Raw genomic sequence first — 14,964 nt, 5'->3', positions numbered from 1 at the left:
GCAAGCCGCATTGTTAACATGACAGTGTAGACGCAAAGGACAGTGGAGATGCAATAGCGCCTTCTGGTGACAGAACTCTCTCGACAAAAGGCGTTATTCCTCGTAGATGAAGTTTACAGCCCTCGACAAAACTGCTGAGTTCTGTCGACGTTGTTTCGACAGAATTCAGCGGCAGTGTAGATGAAGTCCACTTTTGTTGACAAAACCCTGTAGTCTAGACACACCGGCTACGTCTACATTGGCACCCTTTTCCGGAAATGCTTAAAACGGAACAGTTTTCCATTATAAGTATTTCCGGAAAAAGAGCGTCTACATTGGCAGGATGCTTTTCCGGAAAAGCCCTTTTTCCGGAAAAGTGTCCGTGGCCAATGTAGATGCGCTTTTCCGGAAAAAAAGCCCTGATCGTCATTTTTTCGATCAGGGCTTTTTTGCGGAAAAGACTACTGTGCTGTCTACTCTGGCCCTTTTCCGGAACAGTTTTTCCAGAAAAAGGACTTTTGCCCGAGTGGGAGCAGCATAGTTTTTCCGGAAACACAATGACGATTTCACATTAGATCGTCATTGCTTTTCCGGAAAAGCAAGCGGCCAGTGTAGACAGTGTAGGCTGCTTTTCCGGAATAAGTGGCCCAGTGTAGACACAGCCACCCTGAGTGACCTGCGAGTGGCCCATGCTGGCAGGACTCCCAGCTGCAAAGTCGTCGCCAGCAGCAGCGCAGGAGGAAGGGAGGCCTGGTCTGGTATCTCAGCCCTTCCTTCTGTGCCGCTGCAGGCGGTGGCGCTGCCTTTGGACCTGGGCGGCAGCAGGGCAGCGGCTGCTGTTGTGGGGCCCAGTTCAGAGGGGGCCCCACTGAGCAGCAAGTGAGGGGTGGTCACTGACGGGTCCCCCAGCTCAGAAGTCAACGCCGCCCCAGCAGCAGCGCAGAGGCAGGGTGGCCTGGCATGTTGTTGCCACCGTTCCTTCCGCACTGCTGCTGGCAGGGCTGCCTTCTCCGCTGGGGGCCACAGAGCAGGGGCCACAGGGGAGGTGCCCAGCTCGGAGGGCAGCTCCGCTCCCAGCAGCAGCGCAGAAGGAAGGGGGAGTGGCTGCCATTGCATCCTTCCCTCTGCCCCGTGCTGGGGGCATCGCTCCCTTCCAAGCTGGGTGGCCAGAGCGAGCGGGATCCCAGCTGTGGGGTCAGTGCCAGCAGCAGCAGCAGCGCAGGAGAAGTGGAGGCAGCGATGCCGTTGCCACCCTTCCGTCTGCGCCGCTGCTGGCCAGGTTGGGGGCAGAGAGCAGCTGCCCCTCCAGCCGCCCAGCTGGGGAGGCCAGGAGAGATCAGGGACATTTCTTCTTATTTCCAAACTCCGCCGGGATGGGGACCTGGGGACTGAACACGAGGCCACGGCTGGGAAAGCCCAAACGTCCAGTGCCCCCGTGAGCGACCCTCCTGCCCTCGCCTTGCCGCCCCCTTCTGGGCAGGGACCCCCAGGGGGAGAAACGCTGCACTAGGGGATTCCTCTATGACCCCGAGGGCCACCACGGCCAGGAGTTCCCGGCAGCCCCTTTCCCACCACTTCCACGGAGGAGGCGGCAGGTTCTCAGGGGAGGTTTCCCCAACTCAGAGATCTGCCTGGATGGAGAGTGGAGGAGCAAAGGGAGGGCCTGGCCAGGAACGCCCAGGGCCAGAGCAGGGCTCACACGGCAGCACCCACGGCAGGGAGTGGCCAGAGACTCCTGGGAACAGACGGGTGTGAAAAGAAACCTGCTGCTCAGCTAGGCCCAAAACTCTGTGTCTGCCGGCCACTGGGGCCAGCCCAGATGTATCCAGCCTCCCGCTGACTCTGGAGTCCCTGCTGCCTTCTCCTGCATTGCCGGGAAGAGGAGAAGTGATTTGTGGTGTCCGAGAGATGCTCCTTCAACGCCAAAATCTCCACCCACCTCAGGGGTAGCAACAGCAGGAGCCAAGTGAAAAAATTGTGAGATTGATTTAAAATAAAGAGATTGAAGAGAAATAAACCGACCATTGATTGTATGAGCTTTGCTTTCTGGGCCGAGGGGGCGGCTACACCCCAGGGCCTGTGGGGACAGAGCGGTACCAGCAGAGCCCCCTCACTGGGATGCAGCCCACAGGCACAGCCCCCTCCCCAGGCAAAGCCCTCCCAGACTCCTGGCTGGAGCAGTCATGCCTAGGAGTCAGAGCAGGGGCTGTGGGTCAGAGCTGGGGTCAGGAGTCCCAGAGCAGCCCAAAGGCCGGTCTCATGGGCTCAGACTTGAACGGCCGAAGGAACCATCATGAGCATCTGGTCTGACCCCCTGCACCTTGCAGGCCTCAAAACCTCCCCCACCCCTCCGGCCCCAGCCCCACTTGCCCCCCAGCCCCACTTGCCCTGGCTGTTACTGACGCCCTCACGTCACGGCTCAGTGATGGCAAGGGATGGAGAATCCCCCATTGCACGACTTGGTCTCTGCAGAGGGGGGCAGCCGCATCCACCCAACCCCCACAGGCTCTGCCCGTCTGACCCCTTGACAAGCCCTTCCCCCCCCAACACGGGGTCAGTAGGAGCAGGTGTGTTCTGGCTGAAGCAGGGGGCTGTGCCCGCCAAAGCTCATGATCCCACCTGCATGTTTTATTGGTCTGTAAAGTGCTACCAGGCCATTTGTTGTCTGCCCAGAGCGAGGGCTGAGGAGGAAGGTCCGGCCTGGGGCTCACAGCCGGTTGTGCTGGGGGTGGGTGAGGCAGAGGATGCAGGCCAGGCAGAGGCCTAAGAGGGTCTGTCCATGGCCAGAGAGGGGATCCCAAGGAGCGACTGTCTCGAGTTGCAGCTGGGGAGCTCTGGGGTGGGTATTAGGGGAAACGATTTCACTGAGGCTGGTGAAACGCTGGAGCAGGAGGCCTGGGGAAGGGGGGGGAATCTCTGTCCTGAGAGGATTTTAAGGCGAGACCTGACACAGGCCTGGCTGGGGTGAGTGAGTTGGGCTGGGCCCTGCTCTGAGCAGGAACAGGACGAGCTGACTCCTCAGGGCCCCTCCAGCCCAGTGATTCTAGGACTCTGCACAGGGGCAGAGAGGGGGGTCCCAGGAGAGGTTCCCAGTCGCACCAGGCCTAGAGGCTAGAAGAGGGATGTGGGGGGTGCACTGGGCACTGGAACTAGGACGTGGTTTCTCCTGGGCGTGTGTGTTGCTTTTGCTCACACTTAGCTGAACGGCAACATTTCCTCCATCATCATCATCAGACTAGTGAACACAACAGCCCCGACCTGCTCCCTGGGGGATGCTCAAAGGAAGCACCAGAAACCACGTCGGCTGGTCCAGCTGCCCCCGAAACACAGGCCAGGGGTGAAGATTTTCTACCCGTTAACTCTGCATCCTGTATCACCAGTGCACACACAGCCCAGCACTGCCTGTGCCCCCCGTCCAAACCCCACCCCCCATCTCCCGCAGCCAAGAAACTTCCCCACCCAGACACCCCCACGAGACCAGCTAGTCTCCTATTATCAGTCACCAACCCCCCATGTACCTGAAAAACTGCCAGTCTGTGCTAATCTCTGCCCTATATCCCAGACTGCCAGTCTGTGCCCCACAGATGGGGCTGCCCTCTGCCAGCCCCTCCTACATGTGTCAGACTAACTACCAGTGTGAGCTTCACATACAGAGCCCCCTCTGCCAGCCCATACCCCACATCTCTGACTAACTGCCAGTCAGTTTCCACAGAGCCAGCCTCTAACAGCCCCTCCCATCCTCAACTATCTGCCAGTCTATGCCCCACAGACAGAGCCCCCTCTACCAGGCCCTCCCCCACATCCCTAACTGCCAGTCTGTCCCTAGAGACATAATCCCCCTCCGCCAGCCTCTGCCCCAGATCCCTGACTATCTGTAAGTTTGTGCCCCACAGACAGAGCCCCCCCCCTGCCAGTGGGGTGGAGGCAGGAAAACCCTGCCGGTGGTACAGGGTGTACAAGGCTCATGGCTAATTTGCCCTCCCCCCTGGCTTCTCTCCATGGCTGGTGAGGGGCTCCCCCTGCACCCTCCCACATCGGGCCCAGCGCCCAGGGCCAGGCTGTGACGGGCGACGGGGTCACCGCTCCCTGCTGTGTCCTGTCCAGCCGCAGGCCAAGGGGGAGTCGCACCCGGCTGGAGTCCTCCCGCCCTGAGCCAGAGCTGATCCGGGGGGTCAGACGCTCCCTGCAGCACCCAGCGCCCAGGAGAACATGGACGGTAAGTGGGGTCTGGGGCTACGGTCGTGGGGAGCTGCCGCACTCAGGGGGGCTGGGGAATTCCCGGAACCTCAACCCCCAGCGAAATCTCCCCCAACATTCCCAAGAGGAGGGGGCAGGGAGAAATCTCTGTTGTCCTGATCATGGGAATGGAAACCTCAGCTCTGCCCCCCCAGAAACACACACACAGCGGGAACCCAGAAATCATCTCTCCCTCCCCTCTCAATGTTCAGTCCCTTCTCCCCCCCAGCCTGAGTTCCTGCCTCCCCTCCTCTGCCAGGCTGGTCGCTGCCTCTTCTTGTCTTTGCAAAATATACAGTGAGGCAGAGACTTTTTGTGGGTTTTCCTGCCTCCAGCCACAGTCTGGGGGCCTCTTGATGCCCCTGTCCCTGCCCCGCCCAATGCAGGATGATTTAGCCCATCCTAACATGTCACAGTGTCGGCCTGTTTACCCCCCTGCATCCCTGAGAACTTTCTAGATCCCCCCTCCCTCCAGGGAACATGGTTCCCAGCCTTGGGCTCAGTGCAGATTCTTACCATGTCCACCTGTGATGCCTGCAGGGAAGCTGTGACGTCGCGGGATCTGTGTTCACTCTGTTTGCCTTGGTGGTGCTGTATGTGAGTCTATTATCCTGTGCTGTTCTGTAATAACACTGTGTGTGTGTGTGTGTGTGTGTGTGCGCGCCTCACTTTCCCTGGGCACTGCAACACGGCTTGGTTGAGGAAGGGGAAGGCTGGACATGACTCACTGTGGAGGTGAATGTGTCTCTTCTGTCCTGAGTCTCGTGTCCTCAGGACTAGGGGGCCGCAGACAAGACCTTTGACCAGGAAGGGAACTGAGCTGTCTGCTCAGTGGCAGCCCCTGCAGGCCCTTCCATAGCCCGGCTGGCAGAGCGAGGGCTGTAGCGGGCGCTCATCTAGTGACCCTCGGGGGCTGGCTGGACTCTGGCTCAGAGGGGAGCGTCTCTTCCCTCCCCTGGCTGGGCAGAGCGAGAGAAGAGAGGAAGGGCTCGGGGGCTCCCAGCCCTAACCCAGCTGCAGCCAATACACCTGGACCTGTGGGTGCCTGGACATGCCACTTCCCTCACCCCTGGTCCCAATCCTGCTGTATCTGGGATCTTCCATGGCCCGGTCACCCCTTCCCAGCCCGAACCCCTAGGCCCAGACTTACCCGGGCAGACCCCTCTACCTAGCTTGAACCCAGCCATGGTCGGTCTTCTCATACCTGTGGTGTGTCCCCTCCCCCTGCCCCAACCCAGCCCGGGACTGGCCCTGCTGTGGCTGGGGAGGGAGGCCTGTCCTGGGGCCCAGCAGCAAGGGAACCCCCAGACACTGACCCAGCCCTTGTGGGAGCGGGGAGCGGGGCCCAAAGGGGACACCTGTTGCATAAATTGCTAGTTTTGTCCCCTGGGGGCTAGTTCAATTTGCTTCAAGAAGAGAGTCACACTTTCAGGCTGGGTCCAACTCTATTTTATTGTTTGCAAACAAGTTTGGCCGAGGAGCTCAGTGCTCAAAGCAAGGTCGACCTTGAGCATCGCCTGAGCTGAAACTTTTATAGATTTCACATTCCTTCTGGTCAGCGTGTCGCAACGTGATTGGTCACTGCAAGTTTACTTGGTTCCCTGGCAGAAAGTTTAGCAGCATCTAAGACATGCGCAATCAGCTAAATGATACGTGCTGTTTCGAGCTTAAGCAATGGAGGGAAAGAAGCACACTTAGTTTTTACTACACCCTGGCCCATGAGCCCCCTCCAGCCAGCCACAACCCCTCCCGTGTGCTCCCCCGCAACTCCCTTTCCCCACCCGTGGCCCCCCCTCCCGCGGCCGGCCACCCCCGCCTGTGTTCTCTCCCCTGCAACGCCCCTGCCTGTGAACCCCCCCTTGCCTGGCTGTCCCCCCCCACCTGAGTGACCCCACCCCCAACCTCCACGCTCTCCTCTCCTCCTCTGGGCCTATTTCCTGGGCCTATTTTGATTGCCAGTCTGCCCCTGGCCACTAATCCCCACCCAGGGACAGATGGTGCCTGAGGGGAAGACAGTCTCAGATTGGGGGCAGTAAATCTCTTCGCTCTGTCACTGGCCGGTGGGATGAATCTCAGGAGCGAAAGCCGAGACCTCAGGGCTGCTCCCCCCTCAGATCCGGGCGCCCCTGGAGGCAGGAGAGTCCCTGAGTCACTGCCCAGCTGGGGCAGATTCTGTCCCTGATGCCATCGACCCCCCCAGGGCTGAGCTCTGCCCCTCACGCTCTGATTCTCCCCCCCCACAGCCAACGTGACTCTGGATGCAGATATGGCACATTCCCGGCTTGTCCCGTCTGAGGATGGGAAACGTGAGAGATGGGCAGACACATGACAGCCAGTGGCTGACACCCCGGAGAGGTTTGACACTTGGTCCTGTGTGCTGGGCCGAGAGGGCTTCACCTTGGGGAGACATTACTGGGAGGTGGAGGTGGGGGATGGCCAATGGGCTGTGGGGGTGTCCAGAGAGTCTGCGAGCAGGAAGGGATGGATCAGCCTGAGCCCCCAGAGGGAGGTCTGGGCTGTGCAGTGGTGGCGGGATCAATTCCAGGCTCTCACTGACCCTCACTCCCCCCTGCCCCTGAACCACCACCCCCCCCACAGGATCCGGGTTTGTCTGGACTGTGACCGGGGGCAAGTGACATTTATCGATGCTGCTACCAAGGTCCTGATCTTCACTTTCCCGCCGGGCTCCCTCCCTGGAGAGAGAATCTGACCCTTGATCTGGGTGTTGGGGGACTCCGAGCTCCGACTGTCCCCCTGAACCCGCCTCTGGCCTCACACTCCCAGTCTCTGTGACCCTGGAGGACTCCCCTGTACCCAGCCCTTGGCTCCTCCTCTCTATTATCCTGAAACCTCCTCCCTCCCCTCACAGATCTGGACAAGGGAGGTGGAAGGAACCTACTTCAGCCCCAGGGAGCAGACAGGCCCTCAAGGGCAGAGGTGGGGGCTGGGCAGGGACAGAACTAACAGCGGGGCTGGGGACAGGCAGAGGTGAGGGCTAGGTAGGTGTCTCCCCAACAGGCACCAGGGGGAGAGACTGGGACGCCAGCCACCACGTCCCCCTGGCACAGCAGGGGTTGTGTCCATGTTTGGTGCAGCGGTGTCATGGTGCAGCCTCAAGCTGCCAGTGCAGAGCAGCCAACAGGTGTCACTAGAGGGCGCTGTGATCCGGTTGATCAAGCCATGTCACACAAGGCATTTGGTTCATTATTCCCAGAGCAAAAGAGTCTTCCTCAGTATCTCAGACATCCCTGTAACGAGTTTTACTGCGCTCAGTTCAGGAGCAGTTTGAAAAGCTCTCTATGTATGTGTCTGTAACCCCAAGGAGATGACCTGGATTCCTGGGGCTCTGTCTGCTGGCAGCTCAGGGACAGGCGCAGGGAGTTTGCCTTGGCTCCCCCTCCCTACCAGGGACAGAGGCTGCCCAGCAACCCATAGGGAGTGAGATGCCCCTCCCAGGGAGTTCAGGAGGGGAAGGAGGAGCCATTGGTTGGAGAGTCTGGAGCCAGCCAGGGAAGGGGAAGCTGCCTGTGTGGGAGCTAGTGAACCCCAGGCCTGCATGCAGGGTTCCCCCTGAGAACTAGCCTCTAGGGACCGGAAGGCAGGATCCCTCAGCTGGGTGTTATGTCTCCACTGTTGATTCCCAGTTTGTGGAGTTTGCTGGGAGGCTTCCCCAGCGAGGCAGAGCTGGCTCTCCCGCTCCCTGGGGGTATGTCTACACTACAAAGTTAGTTCGAACTAACGGACGTTAGTTCGAACTAACTTTAATAGGCGCTACACTAGCGCTCCGCTAGTTCGAATTTGAATCGAACTAGCGGAGCGCTTAGTTCGAACTAGGAAAACCTCATTTTACGAGGACTAACGCCTAGTTCGAACTAGCTAGTTCGAACTAAGGGCTGTGTAGCCCTTTAGTTCGAACTAGTGGGAGGCTAGCCCTCCCCAGGTTTCCCTGGTGGCCACTCTGGCCAACACCAGGGAAACTCTATGCCCCCCTCCCGGCCCCGGACCCCTTAAAGGGGCACGGGCTGGCTACGGTGCCCGTGCCAGGTGCAAGCCTGCCAGCACCCAGCTAGCAGACCCTGCACCTGGCACGGCACAGAGCCACCCACCCGATGCCCCCCAGCCCACCCCCTCTTGCCGGGACCAGGCTGGCGGCTCCCGGGAGCTTGCCCTGGACCGCAAGAGGCGGGCACCTTCCTGGGCTAGTGCGGACATCGTGGACCTCGTCCACGATCTCCTCACTAGGCACAGGAAAGTGGCCGTCTAGGGCAGGAGAGCTGCCAGCCTGGCCACCCAGGACCAGGTGTGCATGAAAATCAAGGGGGTCCACTGAGACCCCCGACCCTGAGCCCTGAGCTTACAATGGCCGTACTGGGTCAGACCAAAGGTCCATCTAGCCCAGTAGCCTGTCTGCCAACAGCGGCCAACCCTAGGGACCCTGGAGGGGATGGACCGAAGACAATGACCAAGCCATTTGTCTCGTGCCATCCCTCTCCAGCCTTCCACAAACTTTGGGCAGGGACACCACTCCTACCCTCTGGCTAATAGGACTCCATGGACCCAACCTCCATCACTTTATCTCACTTCCCTTTAAACTCTGTTCTAGTTGTAGCCTTCACAGCCTCCTGCAGCAAGGAGTTCCACAGGTTAACTATTTGCTTTGGGAAGAAGAACAACTTTCTCTTACTAGTTTCAAGCCTGCTACCCATTCCTTTCCTTTGGTGTCCTCTAGTCCTTCTTTATGGGAACTAATGAAGAACTTTTCTGTATGCACCCTCTCCACCCAACTCCTGCTTTTAGAGCCCTCTATCCTGTCCCCCCTCCGTCTCCTCTTTTCTAAGCTGAGAAGTCCCAGTCTCTGTAGCCTCTCTTCATATGGGACCTGTTCCCAACCCCTGATCATGTTAGTTGCCCTCCCCTCTCCCAGCCTTTCTCTTCCCCTCTCCCACCTCCTTTTCCCAGTCTCCCCCAGTTTTTTTTCAATAAAGACAGAGTCAATGTTGGAAGAAACGTTATCTTTATTTTGTACATCAATAAGAAGGGGGGCTAAGGAAGGGTAAGTGGAAGGAGGTGAGGGAGGAATGGGGTACGAGCCCCCGATGGGGAGGACTGGGCTGGCTCTGCGGGCTTCTGGGGGTGGAAGCTCTCCTGCAGCCCCCCAATTACTCCCTCTCCGCAGATGGCAGCCTGCGGCAAGTGCAGCCGGGCTGATGGCCGAGTGGTGTGATGTGCCCAGTGTGGGCACTCAGGGCACTCCAAGCCAGAACTTCTTTGCAAGCGGGGCACCCCTTAGAACTGTGTGTCCGGGGTGGGGGTCGGGACCCTTTAAGCGCAGCCCTCGGCTAGCCTGAGACAGCATCTCCATGCTCTAAGTCCTCCTTTTATGCCCTGCCGGCACTGCTTCCGGCCATCCTTAAGCCCTGTTCAGAGTCCACTCAATGTGGACTTACTAGTTCGAACTAGCAAAACGCTAGTTCGAACTAGTTTTTAGTTCTAGATGCGTTAGTTCGAACTAGCTTAGTTCGAATTAACTAATTCGAACTAAGTTAGTTCGAACTAGCGCTGTAGTGTAGACGTACCCTGGGTGAGACCAGCCACCATGGTCAGCTCTGCCCTGTCTGCTGGTTCAGGGCTGCTGCCTGCTGTGTGTGTCTGAATGCTGGGGTAGGAGATTATAGTTTGAATTTTGGTGCAGTTGTGTGGCCTGAACCCCTTTGTGATGAGGGGAAATTCCGGGATTGAAGCAGCCTGATTCCTGCCTGAGGAGGATCCCTGCCAGAAGAGAGCAGCCCCTCTGCAGTGACCGAGTCATCTCTGAACCTGAGGCTCATCCATGGAGTGTGTGAGTGCAGCATCTTTTAGTTAGTAAGTCAGGGAATTTGTTTGGGGATTTTATTACCTGCTGCATATTAAACCTGTGGGGGATTTACCACCTTCTCCCACTTGTGAGTCCTTTGTGCTGTACTGGACCCAGTCAGCCCCACTGCTAAACCACTGCAGAGAAGAATTTTGTGGTCAAAAGTCATCAAGGGCCCCAACAAAGTGCACGTACCAACGGGACACCGACCTTACAGTTGTTGGGCACCGGTGAACTTAAAAATAGTGTTTTACCCTGTTCTATTTGTCTCCTGTTTAATATAACTGTATTTATTATAGTGCATGTGTTTGTGCTTTTTCTGGGAGTCTCCAACTACCTGGCAAGTACAGGCAGTCCCCGACTTACGTGGATCCCTAGATACGAACGGGGTGAGGCAATTCCCGCACATGCGCAGCAGCATTCCCGGGGCTCGCTCACCTGGGTCCTAGGATCCTCCTCCTCCTCGGGCCGGCTCCGACTGGGGTCCCGCAGAGCTGCCGGGCAGAGGAAAAGTGCCTCCCCACGCCCGCTGCCCGCCCCCCACCCCCTTGCGAGCAACAGGCTGCCCCCTCCCCTGAGCAACAGGCTGCCGAAGAGACAAAAGCAGCCTCTCTGCCCCTCCTCTCCTCTATACATGCCGGGCTCCCGGAGCGCAGCAGCGTCCCCGGGGCTCGCTCACCTGGGTCCTAGAATCCACCTCCTCCTCCTCTTCGGCCGGCTCCAACTGGCCTCTGCCTGCAGCAGCTGGCCACAGGGACAGGGATCCCGCAGAGCTGCCGGGCAGAGGAAAAGTGCCTCCCCACGCCCGCTGCCACCCCCCCGCGGCCTCTCATCCTGCACGCCTCCCCCTCCCCCCCAGCCAGCAACAGGCTGCCCCCTTCCCTGAGCAACAGGCTGCCGAACAGCAGACAAAAGCAGCCTCTCCGCCCCTCCTCCCCCTATACATGCTGGGCTCCCTGGGCAAACAAAGACTCCACCAAAACAAACAAAGTGCTGGCCTCATTGTGTTAGCAAAAAAAGGACCCTCCTCCTAGAACCCTGGGTGGTGTGTGGAAATAAAGCTATTAGCTCAAAGCATGGTGCAGAGCTGTTTGGTATTTGATGAGTTACTCCTTTAGTCCTGAGTTTGTCACAGGGACAGAAATAGATGTGAAATCTTCTGAACAGGGGAACAGACAGCAAAACAAACATTAGAGGGGAGTTAACCTTTCCCTATGCTATCCAAAACTAAAAAAAATGTTTGGCTAGAGTTTCCCCTACAATATGTACCAGTTCCGACTTACATACAAATTCAACTTAAGAACAAACCTACAGTCCCTATCTTGTACGTAACCCGGGGACTGCCTGTATGTAGGGATTCCCCTGGGTTAGAATTTTTCTCCCAACCTGCCCTGGTGACCCTGCCAGGAAGGAGTGAGGGGGGTGGAGGCACAGCCAAATAAATCCATCGGAAAAAATAAAGTTGAGTGGGTGGCGGGATGCAGAAGAACCCAGACCTCTCCATCAAAACCTGTAAGCAGATTGGCCTTAAAGAAGGTAACCAGGTGGAGAGGGGCGCTACATGTATATTTAGTACTAAGCAATTAAAACAACATTAAAAGGCATCACAAGCATTAAAAGGCATTAAAAGCAATATTTAAATGGAATAACAATCTACATCTACTCCTTAACCCAATTTAGCAGCTTAATTCTTAATTCAATTTAACACACTCACACACACTCACCCTCTGGGGCTGGCCAGACCCCCGGGAATGTTGGTTAATTTGGTTGAGGTGGAAGTCCAATGTGCACATCACCCCAATATGCCGAATCGATGGACTCCAACTCCTGGGGGGAAATGGTGTGGTATATATCCCCTCGGCAGGGGCCAGGCCAGTGGGATGCCATCCACTGGCTGCACACAGTCCAGGTGGGGTGATGTCCGTTAGTGACACCCCCTTCTTCTTACTGGTGTGTCCACGACCGATCCAGAAATATCCGGTTTTTGCACCACTTGCCTCACCACTAGTGAGAAACAACGGTCTGTCCTTGGTTAGACTCTTCTCTTGTTACTTTTCTTATCTGTCAATGCTGGAAACGCTGCCTCAGCCACATACACAGAGTTCTTTTATTTCCCACGGTCCTTCTTCTTAAAGTTGTAAACACGTCCATAATCCTCCGGGGGTTTTGTCCAGAACAAACAAGTCCATAATTCTCTGGGGCGCTTGCCTGGACCTCAGCATGGCCTCTCTTCAGCTCACTTACTGTTGATTCACTCATGCACTCGTGCTAACCATTCACACTACCCATGATTCATGACACAGGTGACAGAGGAAGGCTGGTTCAGTGGTTAAAGAACTGAGCTGGGTTCAGCTCCCTGCTCTGGCCTGGTTCCTGGGACACTCGGGGTAAGTCACTGGGCTGGGATTCCCAACCCAACTCCCCTTAAGGTCAGTCAGTGTCAGGCACCTACACAGCTCTGTGAATCCCATAGTCGTGTCGTGCTTCGATTTCCCCCACCTGTAGCACGGGGCTAATAGCCCTGCCCTGCCTCACAGGCAGGTGAGAGGGTCAATACAGCGATGCCCAGGAGGTGATCACTATGGTAGTGGGGGCCAAGGCAGCACCCTCAGCCTGGTCCGCACCAGGAAGTGTTGCTGAGGCAGTGGAAACCCCCCAGTGTGGACACAGCTCTAGCCCTGTGTAAGTGATTCTCCTCCCCTGGCGCCACTGATGATGTCCGAGTGAAATAATCCCATTGGCACTGGACAAAGCAGCCGCAGCATTTACCTGGCACCCACCACCTGACACGGACAGAGATGAAAACTGGCTGAGGAGTTGGGGGGGGACAGTAGATCACTGCTCCTGCACTTGAAGCATCACAGCCCGTTAAACAGCTTCTCAGCTACTAAACACATCGCCCCAGTGTCTGAACTTGGCTTTCCTGGGGCAGGCAGGAGGAGACCCAGCTGGGAAAAAAACGGCCTTTTTTCAACATGAAATTCTTCCGGGAACCAGCTTTGAATTTCAGCTATTCTAGGTGTTGTTGGAATCACCTTCTGCCTCCTGAGGCTTGTGACTGGAACAGGAGCATTTACTTCTCGCATTGGCCCCCTGCACACTGTGTGGCCATTTGTCATCTTTTTCTCATGCATCCTGTGAACTTTGTCATTTGCTTTTCAGCCCCAGCTCCCAGAGTCAAGGGATTCAATGAGCCTCTCAGTTTCGTTATCAGTTCTCTCCAACCTTTTTACACCGAAGATCCCTTCTTCAATGTCAGGGCAAGCCAAGATCTACTCCAAGCACCCACCACCTTCCCCAAACACCCATCCCTTCCCTGAGGCCCAATCCTGTCCATTCTCCTCCTCTCCATCACTTGCTGTCCCCAGCCCTTATGCACTCTCCCTGGGTTGAGACAGGAGGTGCGGGCTCTGAGGAGGGAATGGGGGATTTGGGTGTGGGAAGAGATGAGAGATGTAAACTCTGGGAGGGAATTCAGGTGCAGCAGGAGCTTGAAAATGGACAGATGTCTCAGGAAGGGGGGTGTGACATACTGGACCGGCCTGGGCACAGTTGAAGGTGTCCATTCAGGGCGAATTGCTCAACTTTGGGGCTCCTTACAGACCCCAGACTGGAGACCTTCCCAAACAGGCTGCAAATCAGTCCCACAGAGCACTTCAGCTAGTTGCCTGAAGCCTCACGAGCAAAACCCCTCCAACATCCCAGCAATATCCGTGCCCCAGATGGCAGTGGACCTCATATTCAGGTGAGGGGTCTTAGAACCCAATTTCACCTACCCCGAACAAGTTCTGTCCGGTTCCAAGAAACCAGCCACAGATCCCTGGTCAATTTACCGTCTGGACCTTACCACAAATCACACTGAGACAATCCTTTAGCATCTGACATCTAAAGATTTATTGCTAACAGAAAGAAAAGCATGAGAGTAAGGGTGCTAAAGTATCATACGCTACATGCATTGCATCTCCCAGATCTCGATGCAGGCACTAGCAGAGAAGTTATAGCTGCTGGCTTGGAAGTCCTTATTGTACATCCTAGGTTAAAACGGGTCCTCAGTTCTTTCCAGCTCTTCGATCCCTGCACTGCTGCCTCTAGGATGAAGTGCTGAGCTGATTACCAAGATGGAGTCAGCTACATGGCATCTTTATACATCCTTCCTGGTCTCTTCTTGGCTGCAGCAGGTCACCTGGCCAGTGGCCTATCACTGTGTTCCCTGCTGGTAGCCCTTAGGTGTTGGTCACCATTCCCAAGGCGTGTCGTTGGCCCATTAAGTGCTATTGTCCCACAAGGCCTCACTAATCAGCATGTCCATAGGCCGAGCTCTGCCCACTGCTCAACCACATTCAGAGAGACTTCCAGTCTCCATACAGATTACAGATTCCTAACTAAACACACAGACATTATACAGATATGTGAAGAGCAGATACACAATCAGAAGAAAGCAAGCTTTTGTTTGCCCCCTTATATGGCCCCCTTTGTACCACTTTTGGGGCGAACACCCCCCCCATGGGTGCAGCAGTGACCCGGCTGCTCCCCTCACAATCCAATAATGTGACACTTCTGAGGTGCGACTGTGCAGCCGGCTGACTTCCTAGGAGGAACAGGCATTGAGAGGGGGGAGCACAGGGAATGGCTCAAACATCCCGAGGGGTGGCCAGAGGCAGGACACTCGCCTTGCAGCATGGGGGGAGGGGGTGGCCGTGACATCACACAGGCCTTTGGCAGGCCCTCCCCATATTAGGCAAAGATGGTGGGGAGGTGGTGACCTCACTGAGAGATGGTGACATCAGCCAGGCACAAGAGGGGGCAAGGCCGGGATGACCTCGCAGACCCCTGTGGCATTTGCTAAGGCAAGTCTCTGTCTCGCAATGTCTCTCTGAGGGTTCCTGCACGTGAGC

At 56.8% G+C, this 14,964-nt stretch overlaps 1 protein-coding gene across 1 annotated transcript in view; it reads right to left on the bottom strand.

Moving 5' to 3' along the window:
* LOC149522187 (C-type lectin domain family 2 member G-like) overlaps window positions 1–10,598 on the bottom strand; it is an 86,021-nt gene extending 75,423 nt beyond the window's left edge. The window contains exon 1 of the mRNA XM_089770585.1: window positions 10,508–10,598. The gene's annotated coding sequence lies outside the window, so the exon portion shown is untranslated. The remainder of the gene's footprint in view (window positions 1–10,507) is intronic.
* Window positions 10,599–14,964: the final 4,366 nt, after the last annotated feature.

This window comes from Pelodiscus sinensis, chromosome 19, assembly GCF_052426305.1.
Source record: "Pelodiscus sinensis isolate ZL-2025 chromosome 19, ASM5242630v1, whole genome shotgun sequence".
NCBI lineage: Eukaryota > Metazoa > Chordata > Testudines > Trionychidae > Pelodiscus > Pelodiscus sinensis.
This window is presented reverse-complemented; position numbering and strand designations above follow the sequence as displayed.